This window comes from Diorhabda carinulata, chromosome 3 (assembly GCF_026250575.1).
Source record: "Diorhabda carinulata isolate Delta chromosome 3, icDioCari1.1, whole genome shotgun sequence".
Taxonomy (NCBI): domain Eukaryota; kingdom Metazoa; phylum Arthropoda; class Insecta; order Coleoptera; family Chrysomelidae; genus Diorhabda; species Diorhabda carinulata.
Window position 1 is genome coordinate 21,606,592 of NC_079462.1, and position 27,970 is coordinate 21,634,561.

At 31.3% G+C, this 27,970-nt stretch overlaps 1 protein-coding gene across 3 annotated transcripts in view; it reads left to right on the top strand.

Moving 5' to 3' along the window:
* The first annotated feature begins 9,455 nt into the window (after window positions 1-9,455).
* The window catches only part of LOC130891859 (mucin-2-like), a 63,999-nt gene continuing 45,484 nt past the window's right edge, over window positions 9,456-27,970 (top strand). For 2 of the 3 annotated variants that reach the window (XM_057796907.1, XM_057796911.1), the window contains exon 1: window positions 9,456-9,553. The gene's annotated coding sequence lies outside the window, so the exon portion shown is untranslated. Of the gene's footprint in view, window positions 9,742-27,970 lie in introns of all 3 variants that reach the window. The other variant, XM_057796908.1, reaches the window with a different exon arrangement.

Here is a 27,970-nt window from a genome sequence, read left to right on the forward strand (position 1 = left end):
ATCAGTAAATCAATATAAGCATATATATTCAATCAATAAGCATAAAAATAGGAATTATTAACAACAAATTTAAGAAAAAATGGTCTTTCAACTAGTACTTAACGAGAAAGTGTGCTAAAGACCAATAAGTAGTCATAGAAAAATAGATATGACTTATAAAAATGGATCAATTCAAGTTTCGTGACATTTTATAATGAATAAACGAAAATGTGAAAGGAACGAAAATCAGAGGACCGTTGAGCACACAATTACTAAATTACTATGTCACTTCAATTCTTTGGAAAACATATTTTATTATTCTTTCGATTAAGCCGAAAAATTCGAGAATTTATTTATTTGCTTTCTTCTTATTTCTCAGACAGAATATGTGGAATTTCTTCTCGCCTTCTACTTTAAGTAACAATTCAAAAACATTCATCTTCTCGTACGATCTCTGATCGTGATCATGAAATATATGTTGTCTGGTCGAAAATGGAAACAAATTTCTAGCCCCGAGACTTGTAAAAGGTCGTGGTGATCAATATACCCCTTAAATTTGACGCATATTCGAACGTTACGAAAGATATTGGCTTTTTTATTTACAATTCCTTCCTTAGTCATAGCGAGAAGGTAATAGAGAAATACCTTTCCAAACGAGAAGAAATGTTGTTATATAATTTCGTAGAAAGCTCAATTAATATAATTTGGTTAGGTACACGTTTTACTTGATATTGATTGATCGTTCTGTCTTCTATAGTTACTGTTTGAACTATTTGTTGTACGGGGCATCACAATTTTTGTATTGAAATCGAAGGAATCTTTTTATCTTTGGTGGAAATTTTTTAAGAAATTGTAGAACACTAGAAATTTCGACATACGTTTAGTTACAATGGAATGTATTTAGGTTATTATTTAAGTTCTACTTTACCGTTAAGTATATGATTATTCAGGAGAGATAACTCTACTTTTTGCTTTTTTATTATAATTTTATTATACGAGGTCAATGAATCTTTATATTACGTTGTATCTATTTGAACTAATATCTCTCAAACTCCCATGTGTTAAGATAACCAGTGACAACTTTTAAAACCTTGTCTATGTAGTTCGGCCAAAAGAGATATTCGAATGAATAAAGCCCCGACAGAGTTAAATTTTCATAGACGCTTTGGGCATACCAGTAGAAATAAAGTTTCAAAAGTCTATATTCAAAATGAAAGCAAAAATTTTCGAATTTTTCTCGAAAACTTTTGTTTTATCGAAAGTATAGCGCAGAACAAAATTGTAGATACATTATTCTCTACGTGGAAAATTTTGCAAAAGGATTTGGGTATAAACCTTATAAGATAAGGCTGGTGCAAATTGAAGCTACACGATCTTCCACAACGTCTAACATTTGGTGAATTGGCGTTGGCGTTGGAGGGAACTCCACTTTTTATCGAAAAATAGTCTTCAGCGACGAAGCTCATTTCTGGTTGAATGAATACGTCAACAAGCAAAATTGCCACATCTGGAGTGAAGAACAGACAGAAGCATTGCAAGAGCTACCAATGCATCTCGAAAAAGTCACTGTTTGGTGTGGATTATGGACCGGTGGCATCATCGGCATCCAATAAAGATTTTATCAATTTTTTAAAATTTTGTATGATTTTGTACAAAATCAAATCTTATGCCTCTGATTATGATTATTTTCGTTCCTTAGCTCTAAGGGTCTACGACGTATGAGACATATGAGAAAACCAACGTTCGGACCAGACTTATTTTAGTATTTTTTTGTTATGTTTATTAGAACAAACTTTTCACTCTCCTGCTCTATTCAATTTAGGAGTGTTTGGGAGAACTGCCATTTCCTCCTCTGTTGCAGCCTATATGGTACCGTCATCAACATAGTTGGTTATTCGATCTCCTTTGACAATAATTCATTCATTCAACATTCATTTGGAGAGTTCCTCATGATATCTAGATAAAATACACCCTCATCTCACACATCTTTATGGGTGGAAGTCTCGACTCATCATATTTTCTATTTTGCTAATGATACTTTCCAAGTAAATTGGATAAGTTGAATAAGTGATTGAGTTGATTAAGTGATCTGAAACACCACTATAACTTTTTCTAGCTGACAAACTTGAAAGCCTTGTTGTTGACAATGTGATTTCGGGTGCATCTACTCTTCATAGAATCTCTTGCAAATTCGTTGTACACGTAGTGATTAAGTTGATTATTTATGATATTTATCTAGCGCACTTTGTTTGTATGTGATAGCAGCGAGAATGTGCGATAATTATGACATTTTCGAGTAAAGCCTCTCTTGTTTGGTGGAATCATAATGAATGTTGTCTAGTCTATGAGCCAAAATCCGGTCTTCCATATTAGATTTCATATTGTACGTATGATATTAATTTCCTCGTCGCCTAATTTTTTAAGACTACGGTTACTAGTTACTGGTATTAATTCTGATACCCGCACTGTTTAATTTTTGTTAAAAGCGAATGAGTTAGGCAACATTTTCTCAAATGTAACGATTTATGATAATATCCAATAAATTCAAAAATATTACGACAAAAATGTGGATAAATCTTATTCTCATTTGATGAATGTTTTATTAATAGTTACGTATATTTGAATATATTTATAACCCAAGTTGTGGAATGTCACAATCGATAAAAAAGTTTGGTGGAATGGAGGTGGGTGTCAATTATGTTACAATTATACTCATTGTGTTTTTTTTTTGTTCAGAAACCCTAAACCGATTTTGACGACCCATAGTGGTGCCAAAGGGAGAAAAAATGGGATTTTTGAAAGCCCCGGTTTCAATTATCTACTTTTATCTCACACTATATAAGCTACAGGATCTAGGAACAGCCCACTTTCAGTATAATAAAAGTTTGATCAAATTACACACTATTCTAAATGAGTGATATATAATTGTGAAAGAGGGAGAAAAAAATTATCAAATTTTTTCACTACTCTACAAAGGTTAACTAAGCCACACATCGGACACGCTGCGCGCTGGTCAACAAACAAGTTAAAGCGCTTTAAAACGTCATAAGTTAAGAATTTTAAATAAGCATTGAGAACAACTATGATTACAAAAAAATCTCCGGTTTTCTCAGAAATGTGGAAGGTCACTTTTCAAACTAGACGTATTAAATTAAAAATTAGAATTAAGATCATCAGCTTTTTATCTGCCTATCCTATCATAACATCGCATAGAAAGGAAAGGATTAGAGTACGCTTTTGTTTGTCGCACTACCTCTTTCACCTAATTGGATCAGTACATTTCTACGATACTGGAATAGCAATGAAATAATCGACAGAGGTGGCTATTGATAAATATTCATGCTACTATATGCCATTCACGGTGCATAAAATTTGGTTAAATGCTGCTGAAATACGGCAGAAGTCGATTCTCCCAATCGGAGTAATTTCTTATGTATCTACCAACGAAGATGTGTTCCAGAAGCTACTGAAGACTTCGGATCCTTTAATTAAGAATATGAGACCCGAACCAAAGATAAAGCACTTGGAAATCAGTGATGCAGCTGAGTAACTGTTAATCTAATCTCTTTAAATGCCAAATTTTTAAAATTCTACAACTTTTGACTGTGAATATCTTGTTTTATTATTAACAAAATTCTCCAATTCTATATTCTCCCTCCTAAATAATATCTACTCTAGCCTAAACAACCATCACTCCACTGCAAGAACTTTTTGTGATTTTTCTAAAACGATTGTGTTAATCAGGCTTCTCCAATTTCAGAAAGGACGTTGCCTTAGAAATACGGAGCATGAACTTTACCTACCTACTACTCGTTCAGAATTAGTTAAAGGCTTAATAGTTTACAACGCAAAAAAATGTACAATCACTTGCTAATTGAAATCAAATCGATATGACGGCATATTTACTGGAAAGTGCCTTCTACTCTGTAAACAACTTCTATTCTAATAATAATATTCAATTCCGGGCATGTTGCATACTGGTTTAATTTTCGCTTACTGACTGACTTATATACAAGTTATTACCTATAACCATTACCTATAATATTGTTACTCATTGTGGTTTAATTCTGTATATTGAAATTTTATTTTATTTGTATCTTTATTTAGTTATTTTTATGTTTGTTTTTTTATTTTTTACAAGCTTTTGTCCACAAATTGTAGCCATTTTTTTACAATAAAGCATTTCTCTCTTTATATCTATAGTGTTAACAACGAGTGAATAACGAGTTTTATATTTTCATTATTTTCTTTGACGAAATGTTTTTTAAATAAAACCATAACTTTTGTTATCTGTGGAGTAACTAGGTGATATTTTCAAGTATCATTTGACCTATTACTTAAATACGATATTTACTTATGAACTCTGTATATAAAAATTCATTTTCATCAGAATGTGTGTGAATTATTGTTATTTCAAAAAGGAAACGATTCGTATGGAAAATTTGCGTAGCATTAATATCAAATTTCGCATCTATTCACCTCAATACATTAATTATTATAAGAAGATCGAAAAAAAATCAAGTGTCTAAATCGAAACAGTTTATTCTTCTTTTCGAGATTTGGAATTTTAACCTTTAACTCTTATTAAGTATTACGTAATATTTCTATCTTCTGCTTGGCTTGCAAAATATTCTTAATTTACTTTCTAATTGTCACTTGTTGGTCGCTTGTTAGTTCAGGGACCATTCTAACCAAGTTTTATTTTATATAAAAAAAACTTTGATATTTTTCTTGCAGTTATTGTTCGCTTATAACAGTGATTCCCAATGTGGTCCAGGTGCACCTCCAGGTGTCCATAGGAAGCGCTACAACAGGAGTGTACTTTCCATAGTTAGATCTGATTTTTTGACGAGTTGGTAATAATAATAATAATAAAATTTTGGGATCTTCTGGCTTATAGAAATGATTAAACAGCTTCCTAAGAGACTCAAGCAGTAAGAAAATCATATAAATAAAATGATATTAGACATAAATATCCAAATGTTTATGACTATCATCATTTTGAATTTTCTTTTTTGAAGCAAATGAATTTAATATTCTATGAAAAATTTATTATACCGCAATTCTTGATCAATTAATATTTGATGATGAATACATAGGACTTTCCCAACAGCTATCGACATATCGACATAAGGCAGTATATAGATAAAAGATTAAACGGTCATTAATAGAAAATAATTGCATGTTAATGAAAACCATGGAATATCAAAAACATACATTCAGTTATAAAAATTCGAAAATTCCCAAAACGAAATGAAATACATGAAAAAGAAAGTTTTTAGAAATGATTCATACACAAAAAGCTTGTCAATCATAAAAAAGACCTAAACAATTTGAGTGAGACAGAAATGCTTTATTGTAAAAAAATTGTTACAATTTGTAGACAAAAGCTTGTAAAAACTGAAAAACAAACATAAAATAACTAAATAAAGATACAAATAAAATAAAATTTCAATATACAGAATTAAACCACAATGAGTAACAAATTTATAGGTAATGGTAATAGGTAATAATTTGTATATATGTCCATAGCAAAATTAGACCAGGATGGAGCATGCCCGGAATTAAATATTATTATTAGAATAGAAGTCGTTTACAGAGTAGAAGGCACTTTTTAGTAAATAAGCCCTCAAATTATTGCAAAATGCGGAAAAATATGATATCGATTTGATTTCAATTGGCAAGTGATTGTGCATTTTTTTGCATTGTGAACTAGTGAGCCCTTAACTAATTCTGAACGTGAAATAGGTAGGTAAAAGTAGTGCTCCGCGTTCCTAAGTGGATAACCGTGCAACGACTTTTCTGAAATTGGAGGATTTCATATTTTTAAGCAAAATCGTTCTGGTAAGTCTACAAAATATAAACTATTATAACAATTGAGTATAATATTGAGACAATGCAGCTTCCTATTTTCGTATCACCCTGAAATGAACCCATAATCCTAACAACCTGGAACGCAAAGGGGGTGGTAATTTAGATTTAGGGGTCAGCAAGCAGGATAGAATGTATTTACAAAATTCCTTCTGAGATCTGTGTTTACACGATAATTGTCAATTATCTCTGTCAAGTTCTTCTTTATTGCTAGTTTAAAAAAAATATATCTATATATACAAAATTCAACCAAATTTTATTATCTGTAGGTTTGAAAGTGTTTTGTTTTCTTCAAGAACGGCTCATTTTAATAAAAAAATGAGGTATCTCGTCCCTCTCCAAGTTAGCACAGGGGCTTCAAGGTTGAAAGTTTGAAAGTTTGACCGTCATCTCATGATAATCCCGAAAGATCTTAGATAGTTATATCAAATTCGGATGGGATACTGAAATAACAGTTTCCTTATTTTAATCAGCTATAGTTGCAAAAAGTGTTCCTCTCTACAATTTCTAAGAATACATTTAGTTGTCTAGTCTTTTAATTTTGGTGTAATGACTATTAATCCTGTTATTGTGAACGAATTCCAGCAGCTAAAGAAGACCGTAGTCATAATGTAAAAGCTATACAAAGAGATTGCTCTTTTCAATTAGTTTAGCACGCCTGTACAGCGTTTTCAAAAATCGAATGATTGCGATATCTTCTAAAATATAGAAATGTATACGTAGATGAGTGGATAGTTAGAAATTAACTTCCGGCTATTACCTCATACTAGCTACTGGACTACTAGACACAAGGCCTGCATGTATTGCTGTGAAACAGAAATTTGTGTCTGTAGTCTGGTTGGTAGCTTTGAGGAACATAACTTTCTTGATCTCAGTGGGGCAGTTGAGTATTTCCTTAAGTTTAGATTTCAAATATAATTGCTGTTTTGTGGTAAAATATAGATTATAATTGGCGAGAATGTACTTGACGGACACAGGGACCTGATACGTTAACATGGAGTGTTCTCCAGTGATAACAGTGTGTGCTAGAGGTCATTTCAGAGAGACTGTGATACCATGAGTAATGAGAGTTTGGTAGATATCATGTATCACTATTGAAAGAGAGTCAAGTCATATGACGATATGTTTGTGGGGGTGAGATATATATTTGGACGTCCGAAAGATACAACTTAATCCGCAGTTAGCTATGCCATCATGAGAGTAACAGATTAAGTCAAGTATTTTCCAGAATTTCTAGAAACACTTTCTTAACAAGCAGGCTAAGAGAGGTTAGTATTTTTCAGTTAATGTGCGACTAAGTTAGGAATAGAATTTAGATTTACTAGCGATGAAAGTGGTAAGAGCCGACTAAAGAGATAACTAGAATTTGAGTATGATCAACTGACTTATAAACTTCAAATTCGGCTATCCAATCAAGACAAATAACAACATACTCATAAGAATAGCTCTTGTTTGTTTTTTCTATCGCTGTCGATTTGAATTGCGTACCATTGTTGTAACATAAAAAACTATTGATGACGAAATTATAGATAAAGTATGAAACAAACATCTTAATTTGGAATTTCCATTCGCTTATTACAAACAGCATAGTAAGGAACAAACTCGTATATCCTGTTTCCTATATTTCTTCTAAATATCTTCTTTAGGAAATGTTTGAGTCATTTAATAATTTTTTCAACTACTGAAATAGCCATTAGATTTCTTTACGCATAAATATTTTTATTCTCAACAATTTAAATAAATTATTATTAGTAGTATGTCGATTTTTTATTGAAATGTTCAACTGATTATTCGTTTTCTTTGAAAAGAAACATCCTTGTGGTATTAATAAAAATATGAATATAATTTTAATTATTATAAAAATATATTCTGAAATAATTTTTGTATCCTGTTAGAACAATTTGTAATAATACATAGGATATCAGTTTGTTAGGCTTAAATTGTACTGACTATAATTAAAGGGTACATTGTAACCTGATTATTGATAAAGTATAACAGAAACTTTGATAACACAGGTTAATATTTGTTCTTCCAATAGGTATATTCCATAATTACATATCAACCGTATTCTTTTGATTGCCAGCTCGAGTTCCCGTTTCAGCGATATCTCTTGATTAATTAGCAGTACTAAACGTACATAGAAACAACAGTTTCCTTCTTCTTTTACCGGCATATTTTAAATTCAAATTTCAAATCTATCGCCCAGTTATTTTTCCAAGCAATTCAATGAAGTTGCATCAACCAAAATGATCGTGATTGTTGGCATCCGTCATAGATCAACTACGCATCCACTATCTTATATCAAATCTCGATGCTTTGCTGTGATTGGCTTAACAACATAGCCCCTAGTATTACCTACTTGTGCTAATGAACCAAGAGAGTACGTTTCATTTCACCAGCGAGTTATACCCTGTCCATAAATATTCTAACGTTTCATTCAAGACCCGTGGGGGTAGTGAGCGAATGATCGACGTCATAGATGAAAACACCGCCTAGCTCGTCCATTAAATATTCATGGCTCATGGTGTTGATTGCATTGTGTTTATTTTTTATAAAAATGTTGCGGTAATTCAAACTATAGAGACTGAAAAAGAATCCGCTTTGGAAATCTGGTTAGTTCTGACAATAACTCAATCATACATCCACGGGAATCCATGCTGGATGAATTTCTAGCACAGTGTATATAAAATATTCTTTAATAACTGCACGTTTTCACCACATCGCTATATTGTACATAGGTCTAAGACGTTTAAGTTGTACGTTCCATTTATAACTTTCGTTTACAACATCCACAGCATTTTTTTACTTTAGATCAATGGTCTTGGTATTGGGTGATGTGAGTTTCAAGTGAAATGTACCAAAGTAAAAATTTCGTAGCATAAATAGGCACAAAACGTCAGGCTTTTCAATTATTTAAAGCTACGCACACAAGGTACATGTTTTTTTTATAGTTTTCTGTTTCATTTGAATTCACATAGTCCATTTGAAATTTATTGCTACGCTTATTCTAATGTCTATCTAAATCATTTACATTGAACCTTTTGGTTGAGATTTTTCTCAATAATACAGACATAAACCTCAACTTCTAATCGTTAGCTAAAGTGATTAAAGTCTAACTAAGCATTTGCAAACAACTAATTCCAATTAGAAGTTTCCAAATTCTTATTGTCCAAAAGTAAATAAGCAGTCGATATAAAACGAAATAAAAAAACAAAAAGCATCTGCAAGGTTATAGCTTGCAAATGCTTGATTCACACATATTGACAAAGCTCTTATAAAAATTGAGTCACTCGCACTATCCTCATATATATAACGTTATGTTACCCAACAACTGATTACGGAGAACCTTTAAATTAAATTAAAAAAAGTATCTTGTAGGTGTTAATTTAGAATATTTATGTTTTTGATTGCATACAATCGTTTATGAAATGTTACGAAAAAAAATTGAAGTTTATTAATTGATTCTGTGATAGAAAGACTAGCGGTATCGCCGTGTATACCCGGTACGTTATACCTCTCAGGAGATTCCAGCTTACATGTGCTGAAAGGAGGTGGTATCTACCCATGACTCAATCCGTACACACACTTAAAATATTAAAAGATGACCGACTATAAAGAAGATGGCAAATTTGCCAGCTTACCAGTTTAACAGCTAGGTGCATACAATCAAAATCGAAATTAACAGTGCACTTAAAAAATAAAAGTAAGTAAATTTGGGAATTAAGTGTCTCGCGTTTTTTATAATTTTACTGATTTTTTTTTCAAATTTCGCGCCAAATAATTCAGATGTTGTGAGTTGTGATTGGTGGTGCTACATTATACAAAGGATTATTTTTTGCGTCCATGGATTTTGAGTTTGGTTTGTGATATTTGAAAGTGACAGATAATTGAGTAAGATTTTAATATAGTATTGAAAAGAACCGGCAGATTTTCCATAGAAATAAATCTGACTAAACGATTTCTTGAATTTTGGAAACTTTATAAATTAGAGTCAATAACTGAGAAAACATCATATATGAATATTTTAATCGTTAGATTTTATATGCTATTTTTGCTAAATCGTTTGGACTTTGTAGAATTTTTGACAAATCGTTGTTTTTAAAATATAATATTATTGATGATACTTGTCACTGAGCAATTTTGGAAATAATTTTTATCCAAATTTTGTCGAATTTAAACCATAGTTTTAAATAATATTAATTAAAATATTTCGGATAATGCTTCTAGTGAGGTGCAACGCGATAAGGACTTGCAAAATAAAATATAATTTAAATGAAAATATCTACCTAAGAGGTCAAGAAATTTTAATCAATATACATATATTACGTGTTACAATATTACGTGTTTTCATATTTATAACAGAAATTCAAATTTTTTTTACTTCACAAATTCGCTACATTACACCCAATACTATACTGAAATGAGTTGAAAAAAATACAAGAAAGAATTGCTTATACTAGTTTAAAAATAGCCTTAGCAAATTGTTGGTTGACTGTATAACAAAAGTGATCAGTGTAATTGCTATTGTTGTTTGAATTTAGTGAACTAAACGTAATAATATCAGAAAAACGGTTCATTAAACAGAAGTCCACAAAATAATCATTTTACAAATGATTGGTTATGGAGATACTTGCTCGCCTATTTCATGGACAATTTTCAAATGTACGGATAAAACAAGTAGCTGCCAATGCAGTTGGATATTATGCTTGAGTCTCAAGAAAACCCACATAATTCTGGTTAAAAAATTCAATTTCAGTCACACAATGATACCAATTCAGGAGCTCATAGAAGACGATTTCGATACGAAAATTTATATTTGTGAACAAATGAGGACAAAATAAGAGAACATTTACTCTACACGGTCATATAATTCGCCAAGATTGCCGCTTGGTCTAACATACTCAATATCCTGAAACACTTGATGTTTGAACAGGAATTATTGGAAATCATATCGTTTTTTATTAATGGCAATTTGAGTAGAGATAAATATTGAGAACTCTTCCAAAATAATATCTTGACAGCTTTGAGTAACTTTTATCCAGATTCAGCAAACCCACAGGTTCCTGCGAATGTAATATTGTTTCAGCAAGGTGAAGCACCGCTCCATTATCTCCCAAATTCTCCCAAATCAGTAGAAACGGGAGATCGATAGAAGTACTGTCTCCTGATCTGTCAGTATTGTATACACAACTAAGACCCTCACATTGGATGACTTAAAAAACAAAAGACGCTTACGATTAGATCATTTACGCCTGAGATGATGAGTAATACTAGAAGACATTTCTACAGCAGAATAGCATGTTACCTAGACGTTCGCGGCGAACATTATGAACATCTCCTACATGGAAATGTTTTTTTTTTACATTATTAAGAAATAATTATTAGGTTTTTAGTGATATAGCGAATAATTATCTTTTTCTAATTGCTGAAAACACTCTGAAACAGTCGAAGAAGAATTTTTTGAAGAGTTCAAAAACTAATAATATACAGTGGGTGCATTTAAACTAAGATAGCTTGTATTGGTCACTGTCATATGACACACCCTATAATTAGCCCATTTGAATATTTAAATCGACATATCCATTGAACAACAATTCAGGAATAAATTGAGATTCAAATATCGAGGCTGAAGATTCACAAACAAATGCTAATATTATATTATTAATAAAGTTATTTGTTATTTGATAAACTCTCCATGTCCATTTAAAATAGTACTTAATTCATAAAAATGTTTTTTCCAAAAAAACTTGTTTACTATCAAAATTTAAGGTAGCCAAAGTTATTACTACCGTGGCAAACCATGTAATGTGGAATAAGTTGAATAGTAAAATTTTACTTCAGTATTTTGAAGCATAATCCCATTAAACTATTGATAATGTCCAAACAAATAAATTACGCAAGTAATTGAATATGTTATGTTAAGGATGATTTTAAGGAGTTACACTATGCGATAACTTGTGTGAAAAAATGATCAAACGTGATATTTAAATGAATCTATTACTAATTTTCATCCTTATATAGCTCCCCGTAAAGCAAACCTGTCGGTGTTTCTGCAACTATGGTAAAATGATGTGGTTGCTATCCTCATAAGTCGTTTTGTGGATATCGCCCAATTTTATCAACGAGGGCCGTTCATTTTCTACTGTTTTCAGTTATTTCTGTACCCTCTTCCCATGTTAACTTTATCTTTTGCAGCTCTTTCTCGATACTTCTCCTCCATATTCGAACAGCTCTACTTATCTTCTTTTTCCTGTTGTATTATAATTTCATATGCTTGTTTGTTTATATATGTCTTTAAAAATATTTTACATAAGTCACAGTCCATATGTTAATGAACGATTAGAATTTCTGAAAAATGGATTTTTATTTTATATTCTCAAATTTTACATTGTTCTGAAACAGTTTTTTGTTGCTCCTGAAATACTTGAATATATTATTAGAGCGTCAATCAATTCATGGAAAACATTTGATTTTTCCAAAAATCCTCTTAAAAGTGCTTTTTGTGTATGAAATCATTCTTATTGAATTATTTTTATCACAGTGTAAGCACCATTCAAAAATTTTAACATGAAAAACACTATTTTTTAAATTTTTAAATTATTAAGGGCTGAAACGTCACGATTAAGTAAAAATTTAACTTAGAATATAGAAGTATTTCTATTCCACATTTTAAAATATTATTTGGATTAATATGACGAATTTTTTATCGTAAGAGGTAAAATTAAAGTCATACCTCATGTAAATATAAACTTTAATGTACTAGAAAGAAACGGAATAAAAGAATTCAGATGTCATACTAACTTTTTTCTCTCCATACACCGTCAATCCAACGATTATAACAATAAGGTGTGAAAAGATAAGCGCTCCTTGTTGAATTTATCAGCTTTTATGAAAGATCCGGGGCTGTTTACTCATTTTACCTTTCCCTTTTGCTTTGATTGCTTAAGTTAGTTATTTCTTCATTTAATTTTGAGTTGTGATATCATCTGTTGATAAGACCACATTCTGACACTATATGTGACATTATACTACCTTAGACTTTTATAGTTGTTACTAATCTCAAATGTTTTCAATAACCAGTTTTAGTTGAAAAACAATAAAATTATAATTATTTCAGTCGATTACACAACAAGTTGAAGAAATATTTTAGAATTAATATTTTTATAAATATTTAATGTAGCTATTAAATATTCACAAAGTTACATAAAAGTTATGGCAGTATTAAAATAAAGCCGTGAATAAACGTACCATAATTCACACGAATCGTCTTGATTGAAACACACAAAAGTAAAAGTAGCAGGAGATAAACATTTTAATAGTCCTAATGACTGCATTGTAATATAAAAAATGAGGATTTGGATTTTAATACATAACGTTGAATGAACGATATTTCTAATTTCTAATTCAATTTTTGATCAATAACATAGAGAAGCGTGTTCAGAATATTCTCATTTTGTTTTTCGAAACGAATTTTCAAGAGTAAATACCACATAAGTGGGAGGTTATATTTATAGAGGCATTTGGAGAATACTAATGTTTAGGAAAATGGTGCTAAAGAAGTTATTGAAAATATAATATACAATATAAATATTCGGATCCATTATTAATCTGAAGACAAAAACATGGAGAGCACAGCACAGGTGGAACTGAAAAGTCATGATGTTTCTGCAGTAATAGGAACTGAAGAGATTTAGATAATGTGTGCTTAAGTGTTCAAATTTTTTCCCAGCATTGGTTATTTATAATCTTCTGATGCAAATTTGAGGGCATACTACTTACTTTCCAATTCACTTTCTGTAATATCCACTTTCTGCAGAATTAGAATGAGATTGATGATTAAATAATACTGTAGAATGCTTTGTAAATATTTTCTACTCTAATACAACTAGTATCAGAGGAAGGTATACATACTGAATGTCCTGTTTACGGCAACTGCCTTACACAAGATTTTATTACCAAGTTGTCATCTTTAGAGACCAAAGGGAAAACTTGATTTTATCAAAACTCGCATCAGACGATGGATTTGCTCAATTGCGACTGGGAGCAGTAATAAATAGTGTGTTCACTATTAATAACATCAATGGTTCTAGAAAATTCTAGTTAAATTTATGCATGATCCTCTAGGATAAAGAAATATGATAATAATTCCGATGGATGAAAAAAATAATTGTCTATTATTAAATAATAATAATGTCCGTAAAATGAGAAAATGTCAAATTATTTTGATGCAATAAACCAATTACACAAGCCAACAGACTTTTTGACTAAAATTTCGTATCATGATACTCAAAAATTTCGTCACATTATGTAATTAATTCATGTAATTTTCAATTTTCAAGACACATATTAAAATAATTGGAAATAATTTTCTTGAAAAAAATTGTAATTCTTTATTAAACATTAACAACTGATATCTTATTTACTTCCAAACTAACTTACCTCCACGTTTGCTTTACATTTTTTATGTGATACCTAGAATATTGCTTTGGTCAGCAAATTTCTCTGTGTGAATGAGACAGTAGTGCTAAGAAACAACATTGGTACTAGTAGAATTAGCCTGTAGTTTCGTTATTATCAAAAACTTACTTTTACCACTTCGATATATTAAGTTAGAACCCATAAACCAGTTTGTGAAGGCTAAAGATGCATGAAATTTCTAGTATTTCTGCCCAAATTCTAATACCTTTTAGAAGCTAAGAAGCGCCTTTGTCGAACCTGTGCTATAAAAATTATGTTTTACGTTAATTTTGTATCCACAATCATCTCAAATGAGAAATAGCATGGGTATGAGGATTCTTAATATGTTACTATGGATTAGTAACATGTTTAAAAACTTGATGCTCGATAAGGCTGAAAGTTACTTTTGAAACTGACCCTCACTACTTCATAGAAAATTTGAAAAATGTACTAGATGAGGAGCAAGGTGATTGTTTGCAGAATAACATTAAAGTGATAGGAAAATGTTACCTGGGACACCAGCATGATGGTGAACTACAGTTGGTCATTTAACCAAAAAGTTAAGCGAACAACTCGTTAAAGACAAGTTACACAAGGAGATTCAATGGGAAAGGAGAAAGAAAAGATAAGCGTACCTACTCATTTTATTGATTGTACCTATTGTTCAGCTCACAAAAATCTATATTGGCTAGTGAAGTGGAAAAAGTTTTCAAATACAATTTTTTTTGTTGGCCTGTGTTCTATAAAACGCATTAAGTTATGGAGGAGACTAATAACTTAAAATTATTCATATATTAGCGGAATTTTAGAGATCAACATATGAATTTTATGAATAATATATAAAATATGTATTTGTGTTTGAAAAATTTTCATATTTATGTGTGCATTTTGTTATCCAAATATGTTACTGTTTATGAAATAAATATTTCCATTTCAAAATTTCAACAAAAAACTTGTTGAATTAGACAATTTTCCCTTACTAAGCAATTACATTTCTTTTTAAAATTTGTATTTTGTTTATATTTGTTGCAAAATGTGATTTCTGTCTGTGTACTTACCAGATTCAGCATGATGCGACTTCTGGCTTTTCTCGCAAATAGAAAAATATGTTTTTTTTGTTGAAAAGTTTTGACACCATTACGAAAGAAGCTGGTCCAGCTTTGGATACAACGCTCAGATATTATGCATTTTCCCGTTACAATGATGAGTTAAAAGGCAATTATTTGTCAAATAAAAAAATGTATATATTTATGTGTGACTGTTTAGCACGTTTTCTGTAATTGTTTTAATATTTCAATGCTCTACAACTTTCCCAAAATTCAGGAATTTTCAACGTTTTAATCTGTAATTTCTAACAGAATCGACGACTCTTTATTACCAAATACGCTACCTCTTAGTAACTGATAATGGATCAAATTGAGATTCCATATTATTTCATATTCTACTGAATTGGTTTCTAATAGTTTTCTGGCCTTCTGTTCAATTTTCACCCTATAGTCCAACAGCAATCGTTAACAATCTACGCTGTGCCTTATTTCATGGTAAACAACATCCAAGAAGCAAGTTGTGATTTATTCAAATCATTTAGAACTTCGAAATACATATATTTATTCATATTTTTATATCTTATATTCACAAAATACACCTTTCAATAAAAATATGTCATTACTTTTGAATTATTAGGGCCTTAATCCTGGCATATCTTTCATTTTGTATTCTGATATTTGACAAAATGATGATAACAAAAGGAATTAATAATCAACAAAAGTATGATAATATTGAAACCTACTTGGACCGACTCTGTACCAACTGAGCTATTGAATGAATAATCCAAACGTGTCTAACAAACTAAACATGGAATATAACGTAGTTGTTACTCAATTGTTTTTATAATTTTATTCCCAATTTATTATTATGAGATGAATAATTATCACACAATCCGAATGCAAGCTCATTAATATATTTTTTTGATGAAATCAACATTCGTCATTCAGTTTTATCTGGCAACCTGAATTTTTATCTTTACATTTCTCATAATTGGTCTAAAAATTTGATTACTACACTTGAGGGAATCAAAATAATTAACAATAAGCTTACAATTGGTGTCTATGCCAATACTACAAATTTCCTCACACCTTTACCAATAATTTTGACAGCGAGAAAAAAAATCAACACTATGAGTGAAATACGATGTCGAGACTACGCTCGATTAGTACGAGTTATATCTTTTAGCATACACTCAATACCTACTGTTCTAGGTATTTACAATATGGTTCTGTCTTTCGGGGTAGATTATTTATGCATTCCTAAGTACTGTTTAATACGTATGCGGTTCCATTCGGTTCGTTTTCGATAGAAACCGTTACCTTAAATATCTTCTTTCAAGCTATGAAAAAATTGATTAGGAAAAGGCGATAGGCTCCATAATTCTGTCATTAATACGTTCAAGGTGTATATGTGTATTAGTCGATGTGTTGCCTGAAGATTCAGGTTCCTATTTGGATTCATTCACCTGAAGTGATAACGATCCCCCAACAATATAAACAGTAAAAATTAGGTGAAAATGTTGAGAGGTTGTGTTTTTGGCTAAATTACCCGATTTTCATGTTTCTCAGACCTTTTTCTGTGAAATATAATTGAAGATTTTAAAAGTTTTCAGTTATTTTCAAAAAACAATATGAGAACAATAATAATACAAAATTGTTAATTTTGTATCATATATCACAGATGTTGTATTATGGCACAACCGCGGAAAATTGGTTCAAATTAAAGTTTCGTTGTAACGTTTCGTCAACTTCAAGGCATTTTGAAAGATAAAATGAATATTAGCTACAACGTGACAGTTGTAGACAGACTTCAACAGTTCGTTCGTCTATCCAATTATTTTAACTGACTTTCTTATAGAAGTTGACATCCAACTTCAATTTCAAAACGATGCGATGGTGAACTTCGTCAAAATGTGGCTGGAGTCACAAACTAGCTGTTAGGAAAATTTCGTATATCAATCGTTATGCAGAGCGTTACAAAAAATAGAGAAAAAAAAATATAAAGAAAACTTGAAATGCGAAATATATACCCCATATTTCAATTTAAGAAATGACATTCGTTCACTATGGGACTGAAAAATTTTTTATTTTATCTACTTGTACATCCTGTATTCACGTACATATGTATATATGTACGTGTAAATAATTATCATTAAATTGGAAATTGTTGAATATTCAATACACGCATTTCTAGTAGTTTTCTGAGGAATTTCTAATGATATATAGTCGTTTTCTTTTGATAATAATTATTATTCACGTATATAAAAGAAGTATTTTAAGATATTTGAATGTATTGAAGTTGAATCATTTTTAAAAATCTTCCCTTAACGAGAAAAAGCACATTAATGATGAAAGGTATAACAACCTGAGGTTAGACAGATTTAGTGACCCCAGCTTTGTTTATTTCATTGTAGTTGTATAGTGATGAATTGAATCAGTGAAAATTAGACTTTAATAATGATTTTAATTATAGAGCTTAGAGGTATACTTATGATAGTTACTCCAAATGAACACATTCCATTATAAAACAAGAAGTTGTTTGAAAAATGAATAAAGGCGCCTTTATTCTAGTGGTGTGAATATTCGGTTGAAAATACTGAAAAACAAAAAGTTTGGTTTCGGTGACCGAGCTGGCCATTCTCTTGAACTTCGTTGTCTAATATATCATAAACAATATTCCTCAAGTATCGTGTTACAATTTATCCAATTCATTTGGTTAATCATCAGAAATACCAAGGGTTGAAACGTCTATTGCATTTTGCGCATCTCAAGATGCTTGCTACAAGCTAAATGGGTATTTACAAAAACCAAATCAACGATTTGTTTTCCCTCGGGTTACTAGCCCAAACCTTTGTGATTACTGTATATTTTTCTACATATCTTTCGTATTTTAATCACTGCAATACATCACATTTAGAGTAATTGCATTTCCATTGGGGTAGAACGTGCCTTCGTCAGTAAAAGAAAGATTGCACGCAATAAGAATGTCACCATACCGATAATGTTGTATTTGCGAAGTGTTGCATGAAACAACTAGCTGAACTTTATTTGTGCATGCTTTTGATCAAAAAATATTTCGTTTTGCATTATATTACCGGTTGTCTTGCGTCATGTCAAACGCCTTAACGAAGAAATCTTGCCTTTAGTTATTCCCATTTCTTGTATTTAATATAATTAATTTGGTGATACCAATGGGCGATTAGAACAGAAAACCGTATTAAAGCTTTTCTACTCAGTATGGTCAGATTTGTGGTGTTTCTGGTGTACGTATATAGATTTATTGCCTAGTGTCATAGTACTTCAGTTAACCTTTTCACTGCGACGCCCTCCTATAGTTCAGCCAGTTAGGCTTTCTCAACGAGCTACTCCCCATTTTAGTAGATCTGGACGAATGTTCCGTGATGCGGACTATGTCTAAAATTAAGCACAAGATATTCAAAATTCAAATGGTGCTACCGACGAAAATAGACCCTTAAAATTTCTCAAGTCAGCCCTTTAATAATTATAGAAACCCTCAGTAAAAGTCACAATTAGTTATATTAGTTTTCTTTCATGAAATTTTCGAACTTTTATAATTGATTTGTTTCATAATATTTTTCAATCAAATTAACGCTAAATCAAATTATTCCCAATAAATGTGAAATGTCAGTAGAAACAATGATTGTTTGAATGGAAACCTAAACCTAGCAGATGTAGAAATACTCAGCATAAGCAGTTTAGGTGGAAGATGTAAACATACAGGTCATAATAGGCTCCACCTCATGAAGCAGTGAAAAGTTAACATTAAAGATGAGTAGGTATATCAGTAGATTAAAAAATAGCAAAAAAAATACAATACATGTTCTTTTATAAAATATATATGGTTATTTTATCATACCTTAGCATTGTTGGTCATATTTTTTGCTCTTCTATAGAACTTTTCTTCCCAAACATGTTGGGAAAATGAATACGATTATGATATTAGCCTCTCTAATTTCTTTTATAAATTATTTGTTATTTTTATGAGCAAAAGCAGGCTCACAAGTCAGATTTAAATTGAATAATGAAGAACCTATAATACAATTCTCAAGAATACAAGCTGAAACTTTCACTTTCTTTAGATTCACTATATGGCCTTGACCAAAAAATCACAGTTTTTTATCGCTCTAGTAGCAAGTATTTTGTTTGCTGGCATGCCAATCAAGAAAAATATGTTATACTTATAAGTAAAGAAAATATTGTAGCTTTCATTTATAGATACAATTCTTTTGTACAGCTCGTTATACCAAAAAATTTGATTATTTGTATTCTATATAGGTAAAATTAATTTAACTGTGGTATTTTCCTTACTATTCCGTGAGATATTCCGCAGGAGGTTCACCAGCAAGCAACGGAATTGGTTTTACTAAACTAAGCCACTAATTCCAGAACATGTGATTTTAATAACTATATTATACCTAATGATTAGGCATATTTGATTCGTTTGATTTCATTCAAATAATATTATACCCAAAAATTGTTTATAGTTTGTTCAAATTTCTCGCGAACTGTTAAAAGCTCAAGAATGCAGTATTTTTGGGAAACCAAAAACCAGCTCCAAAATCAAAAATATATTTGACGTGGCTTTGCATATTTTTAAATGTGGAATATTTAAGTGGGACATTTGTAAATTGACAATTGTATTGAACAAATTAGAAACACTCTCATGAAAACTGGTTGTTTGGCATGCTCAGTACCTGTTCATATGATGATATCATCTCAAAAATATTTTTATCTTAATAGTGTGAATAGCTTATCAATATATTACGAGAACTGTTACTTAATTTTTGATCTGCGTAAAGAAGAAGGCATTATGGGGTTCCAAACAAAGACTGTACGGCGATTGACACTTCAACTTCATGTTTTGACTGTTCTAGAATGTTTTTGTTTAAACTGATCTATGAGATCTCACATTGTTATGGTCGAAAATGATTCGTCTTGTGCGAATCGTTTTTCTGATTTTTTTTAACATTTTATGCAAACAAATGCTGGTGTACCATTCATAATTGACCATTCTACGTTGTTATAATGGAACTAGTAGTGATTTGTCTAGTTATTCTCCAAAAACAGGCGACCATTAGCTTCGAAGTGCTTCGTGTGCGAATAACTTTTATTGGATTTGACTCGCCTTGAAAGACCCATACACTCGATTGTTGTTTAGTTTCGGGTTCATATGTATATATCCATGATTTGGCGCCTGTTAAGATCTTATAAACGTCTTTTGAAGCACATCGAACTTTTTCAGCATTTCTTTGCACCAATCGTCATGATCATTTTTTGAGCGATTTTCAAATTTTACGGCATCCAACGCGAACAAATCTTTTAAACAACCAAATGTTCATGCAATATTGAATGTATGTAAGTGGAAATAATGCCCAAGTATGCCTCAATTCCATGGTATGTCACATGACTATATTGCAATATCAGTTTACTCATAGCATCGATGTTTTCTGGCACAACAGCCGATTTTGAACGACCTTCACAAAATCCATCAAGTATATCGAGATCATGCTTCCTAACCAAAAGTCAAAGAAAGTTAATAGACACATAGCGGTTGGTTTAATCCTCAGCGAAAGTAATAGAAAACCCTTTTTTCCATTTTTTGATGAAGATGAATGTTTTAAGTATCTGTAAACACTCAAATAGTACTCGTATGACAATACGTTCCGAGTCCTTTCCCCATTAAAAATGTCAAACTTTATGTAGTTAATGTCAGATTTGACATATTCACGTCAGTGTTGCCATATCTCAAAACTTAAGTAGCAGCCCTCGTATCATGTTATGGAACGTAACAAAATATTTTTGATTAAAATAAAATGAATAAATATGTTTCTCTTTCTTATTTAAAAAAACGTAAGGCTCTAAAATCTAGTATATTTCATTATGGTTAATTCGGTCAATGTCATCTGCCCACATTCCTCAGCATCAGTATCATTTCTCCGAATACGAATCATTGCTAAACTGGGGAACACAATATGGAGATTATATGATAATAGAAAATTTTCTATGGATTTCATGGTACTCAATAGCAGTAAATAGATGCCTTATCAGAATATTATATAAGTAAATGTATGATTTAATATTCGAGACGAGAGAGATATTTGACAGGTTTTGAGTGACGTGGTTTATATCGGGGTTTCAGTGTTTTCTTGTGACCCTGATGTAGGATCTACTGGGATATTCCGACCAGCACTAGATTTTAAATTCTCACTTTTATTACAGAAGTACTTGAATAACATTGATATAGACGAAACAGTAATAATTATTAAAAACAAATTTGAAGAAAATAGCTTTCGAAAATAATCTCCTAATTTACAAGGAAAACAAAGAAAATAACCATTGAAAATGTAGTACTTGAATGAAATGAATATTGATCAACAGATAGATGATTAGGGATATAACTCGAACTTTATCTTGTGACATAATTATTGTTGTTACTTATAATTTTTTGACAAAGGTATTGTAAGTACATTATTTAAATACACACTCATGAATAAGACGGTTCTAACAGACATAATGAAGTAAGTGATTGGCTGAACTGCACCTGGCGTCATATAGTGCTTAATGGTAGAGTTTGTTTTTAATCACCACCACGTTCAGCTGATACGGTGCCGTGTGATTCCTACCATCGAGAATTTTTAAAGGTTTTAGTATATGTGCCTGCCCTATCAACTGACTTTTCCGAAATAAGTAATTAATGCTATAACTAATAGAGACAGACACTTTTAAAATTTAGGAAGAGCTCTTGGATTGGTTTTTTCATTTGAAGTTTCTTCTTCTTCTCATGCCATCTTCTCATTGAAGGTTGGCGACTACGTTTTTAAATGCGTCTCTGTCCCACGCAACAATTTTCCGGCGCTGAGATTTGTCCATTTTCTTATGTTACGGAGCCAGGATTTCTTTATCCTGCCGATGCCTTTCTTTTCCTCTACTCTGCCCTGTATTATGTTCTGTAGCAGTAGGTATTTGTCGTTGCGTAAGATGTTTTTCTTATCTTAATAATTGTCAACAGCTTTCTTTTGCGACCAATGCGTCTTAAATGTGTCTTAGTACTTTGTCGTTGGTGATTCTGTCAGTCCAAGGTATCTTCAGGATGCGTCTATAGAGCCAAATCTCAGATGCCTCAAGTTTTTTGATCATTTGAGCTTTCAAGATCCAGGTTTCCACTCCGTAAACAGCAGTACTGGAGTATCATTTATCTATTATTTAGTTTATTTATCTATTATTTAGTTTTTGTAAAAAATATTATCGTGGAAGCTCCGATCTTTTTGCACCCACATTTGCCTGGCACTTTAAAGAATGCAGGAATGTTTGAAACCTATTTTAAGTGAAAGAAGCAAATACCAGATTTACACATTTAAATTTGACAACCTTATTTAGAAAATATGACGTATGATAATATGAAAAAGTATGACGTAACAAAAATATTTGACTATATATCTTGATCAATTCACTTGATTAGATTTAAACAGCATTGTCATACCAATCCTATATAAACATTGTTCTTGCCATTACTGTACTAGGAACTTAATACTTTTGAACTACCGCACTGAACGAGCCTGACCTGGATGCTGAGAATACCCGGCTGTTATTAAATAATTTAACAATGCTATCTCGGTACTTCTGCAGGTATTGTCCGTTCACAAAAAACACAGCCCTTATACCATGAAATGAATACCATATGAAAATATTCAAAGATAAGCGTAAAATTTCATTTGCATATTTGAAATGAATGCTAGATTTTGGGACACAGTTAAATTAGTTAAATAAATTCTTTGAAACGTATGTATAAAAAAATCGAACTTTCACTTTTGATTTAGTATCGTAAAGAATGCTTACGTAAAAGTAGCATCTCCCACACATTTACTCATCACCAAAGATTGCAAAAACAGGAAAATTATGAATTGACACAATATGAAATGAGTATTCTCACCAATGTAACGACATAACAAACATCAACCAAATTTTTTTAAGAAATAGAAACATTTTGAAACAATAATTGCTAATTATATTTGAATAAAAACCTTCAGATTTGCTTCTACGAATGTTTTGTTATCAAAAAATTAGAACAATAATTATATATAGAAACAATTCACTTAGCTATCTTCAATATTATCTCGTTAGTTTTGTTGCTTGAGCAAAAACGCGTTGATAAATTTAAAGAGCGTTCACTCGTTTCTTCTCACCTCTAGATTAATTACTTATATCTAATCTTCTCATCTTTCCAATTCCTATTGATTCTGTCCTGTAAAAATATTAATCTTGTTTCTTCCATAATTCTCACATATATCTATCTACTTAAAAATACAAACTCTGTTGGAAACAATTCAGTTTCTTCATTTTGTTGATAGAATAACCGTCATATTCAGTATCTTTGCTTGCATTATGATCAAATCAACCTAAATTTGGGTCATATAGAGCTCTTGACCAGCAAATTGTTTCCATAAAAACTCTACTAGACTTGTATAATTTCCATAACCCAATAAATATTCTTAGCATTCGAGGTTATTTAAATCGGATAATAAGTTTAGTTTCATTATAGCCCTCCCACTAATAATCATGTTATTCTTCTTAATACCTACGCTGATTCTGAGAAGTTACCGAAAAAAATATATTTATCAGCTCTACACCTCTATATTCTGATTTATTTACGTTCGTAAACTATCTGTAGAATTCCGAATATTTCATCAAAATTCTACCAGACTGAAACATCTTGTTTTTTAATTATCCTCATTCTATCAATTATTATTTTATGACGTATTATTTGAATTCTACAACTTTTTTACGAATAGATTAAATGGGTATAGCCAAGAGGAGGTCGTCGTATTGTGCTGCATAATTTACACGATGACATAATTTAATGTTTGTATCGTTTTATGGTCGTTGTTTGAATAGTTTTTTTAGGTCCGGGTACAATATGTTAATATATTGGTAAAAATAAAATAATTAAGTATTAGATGATATGATATGAAAACACAAACCGATAAGTTAGTTTAAAAATTGAACAGAAGTTTAAAATGACAATAATACGAATACCAAATTACATAGTACAGTACATTTTTCATTGCAACGTTGCGAAAATTGGGATATGCGTTTTTATTTATATGCTGCGAATAGGAGAAGCGAAAGAATGAATTTGATCAAAATTATTTCGATATTCCCGATTGTAATAAATAGTTGTGAGTTTCAAGCAAAGCACAGCAGTTGTATGGTACTTATGGGCGCTAGTCTTAGTATCGAGGATAGTGAAGAGGTAGCACAATAAACATATTTCGATAACTTACTATAATATATCAACAAAACTATATACTCAAAAATACATACATGGAAAAATTAAACGAGCTGAGTCTCTGGAAACGGCGCAGCTTCGCTGAGATCTCGGCGTTCGGATCTGATTTCGAGACAGGATGAATTTCTCCACGATTCCCAACGTCTCGCCTGGGCTCGTGTAAGTATGAAACAAAGCGCAGCTAGAAGGTTTTGGTTTGGAGGATTAATTTAATTATATGCTGTCTGCTCATTGAGAAGGTTACTTGGAATATCCTAGGTCAGGTATAGGTCAGTCAGGTATGGATGGATTGTCGTTTTTATGAGGGAATTTGGATAATATCTACCTGTATTAAGTAATCTTAAATGCCACATACTTAAGTAAAAACACTATGTAACAATACATCTACACAGATTGATTTTACATTTCCTATGCCTTTAAATCTTATATAAATCTCAAAGAATATACAGTAGTTTTACAAAAAAAAAAGCTATGATTTGGGAAAGTTGCTAACTAAACATAAACGTATAATATCAAAAAAGGATTAAATCTAAAATTAACTTCCATCGAATCAATATGTAGTTGAATCTTGATAAAAGTTATATATATAATAAATATCTATTATTGGGCAATGTCCACGATTGTGTGAAAAATGAAACATTCCACCATTTATCTTCGTAATTTGCATCTCTCGGTTTATCTTTGCTCAGCTATTAGTTCTATAGAAGATTCTGGCAGATCTTTTTGGTTTTTCGGGGGAATAGCGCTAGAGGTTATACTCCCTTTTCCTTCCCGGTTGTTCTGTTGTCGAGCAAGTGTATATTTTCGCTGTCTCAGATAGAACTTTTCTCGTCTTCTTCTCTTTTGCTCTCCTCACTGAATAACTATTCACTTACCTATAGCGAAAGTGTGGAGTTACCGTAAGTTTTCTATTCTGATTTTCTTTTTATTCGTTGTTTTCCTATTCTTCTATCTATTTTCGTGCTCCTCCCTACTCCTTGTGGTCGTATTTTTAGAGATTAGTCAGTTTTTTTATTTCTGTATTTTCAGTTGAATAAATTGTTAAGCTCATTATCTCCAGTAGTTTTTCTATTCCTAGTTGATCTCATTGTCTTTACATTTGTATTTCATGGATTTTATAGTTTCTTTCTGTTTGCATTCCCATGCTATCGAAACAAATATTATGATATCCCATCGTGTCTTTATTCCATTCATTTCGTACATTGTTGGTGTTTATTTAGAGTTATGATTGGTTTTTTTACGGGTATATTTTTGTATCATCTTTCTTAAGACGTCAAAAAGAAAATTGGTTGAATTATTGGTCACCCAGCATAAAAATCATATTTTTCATTAGATAAATTAAGTTAGGTCATATATTCAAAAGGTGAGATGATAATGTGAAATAGTTGGATGTGATGAATATATTAGCACTAAAATTGTGAAATTAATTATCTACTGTCCTTGACAAGTAAGATTTTATGATTATAGAGACACTGAACACAACTATGTTCAGCAAAAATAGATATTCATTAACGTTTATAGAGATATTTAGAATTGTAGTCATTAAATGTTGACATTTTCTTTTGACACCATTCAGATAATTCTAAATTTACTTTGTGCCTGTTTTTTCGAATCATTATTTGAATTTGACAACATCCTGTTTTATACTCGTATGTTTTCTTTTAATTCTAAATATTTTAATTCGAACAGTGTGACTAGTTTTCATCAAGGACTTTTAGCTAAGAAATGAAGCTCAATACAGACTAGAACTGTTCATTGTAGTTAACGACGATGGTTACTACTCAAGTTTTGAGATATGGCAAGTAAAAGTACTCGGAACGTATTGTCATACGAGTGCTATTTAAGTTGTTTACAGATACCTGGAATATTCATCTTGATCAAAAAATGGAATTAAATCGCAAAATTTTTCATGCGATGATTTTTATGACTTTCGATGTAGATTCAACCAACAGCACTGTGCCGATCAATTCACTTAAACTTTTGGTAAAGAAGCTCCATTTCGAACCACCGTGCTTTGCTGGTTTTCCGAATTCAATCGGGCTCGTACTCCGCTACTTAATAAATTTCGTGAAGGTCGTCTGTTGTGCCCGAAAACATCGACGCTGTTTGTAAACTGATATTTCATGACCATCAAGTGACATACCGTGAGATTGAGGCATACTTGGGCATTACAATGCTTAATAATTCTATCGCGGTGCTTCAAAAGACGTCTATAAGATCGTGACAGGCGACAAATCATGGCTCTATGCATATGAGTACAAAACTAAACAGCAATCGAGTGTATGGGTCTTTCAAGGCGAGCCAAATCCAACAAAAGTTGGTCGTGCTCGAATGGTCGCCTGTTTTTTGGGAATAACTGGACATATCACCACCGTTCTATTAGAACAACGTAGAACGATCAACTCTGAATTGTATAGCAGCATTTGTTTGCCAGAAGTGTCCGAAAAAATCAGAGAAATCAATCACAGACGACGAATCATTCTCCGCCACGACAATGTGAGCTCTTACACATTAGTTTAAACAAAAATGTTTTTGAACAATTGGTTCAGACGCATACAAAAGTGTATTAATCTAAAAGGAGGACATTTTGAAAAACAAGAAAGCCATATTCAATTGTAAATATCTATTTTTAGTTGTCCATCTCAAAACGTAAGTAGTAACCCTCGTATATTTTAATTTTTTAAATGAATAGTCATGTTTTCGATGCTCAAATTTCCTGTATAATAAAGATAAATTAGCAGTTCATCGATAAGACTTCTCAATTTGTTAACTAATCCTTTTATTCGTTTGACGCGAAATTTATTGTTGTTCATAATAGAAAAATTATTAACAATACAATTACGAAATATAAGGTTATCAAATTGTGAATCTGTTAATTTTCTCACTCCTCTCTCTTATTTTGTACGTGTGAGAATTGATATTTGTGACATTTAAATAACAAATTAATCTCATCCTTCAAGGATGTATCCTTATAAACACCGTTCTTGAGGCCACGTTTTAATTTATTGACTTACTATTTCACAGAACGTGGTGTTTATTGCAGCAGTCATTAGTAAAAAATAAATATTGAGATTAGTTCAATGGCAATAGAGATAATTGTAAGTAAATCCAGATGTCATCATGTAAAATAAATTATGTGCATCCGTGTATATAATTAATATTTTTATCTTGTTTCTTGAACGAAAGAATCAATGAAAACTTGCTTATCTACCTTTGAAACTGTGGATCTGATGTTAGGTTTGTTCCAACCCATCAGAAAATCGCCCTTGGGACAGTGATGATTCTGCGCAATAGATATTATGTGTTCCAA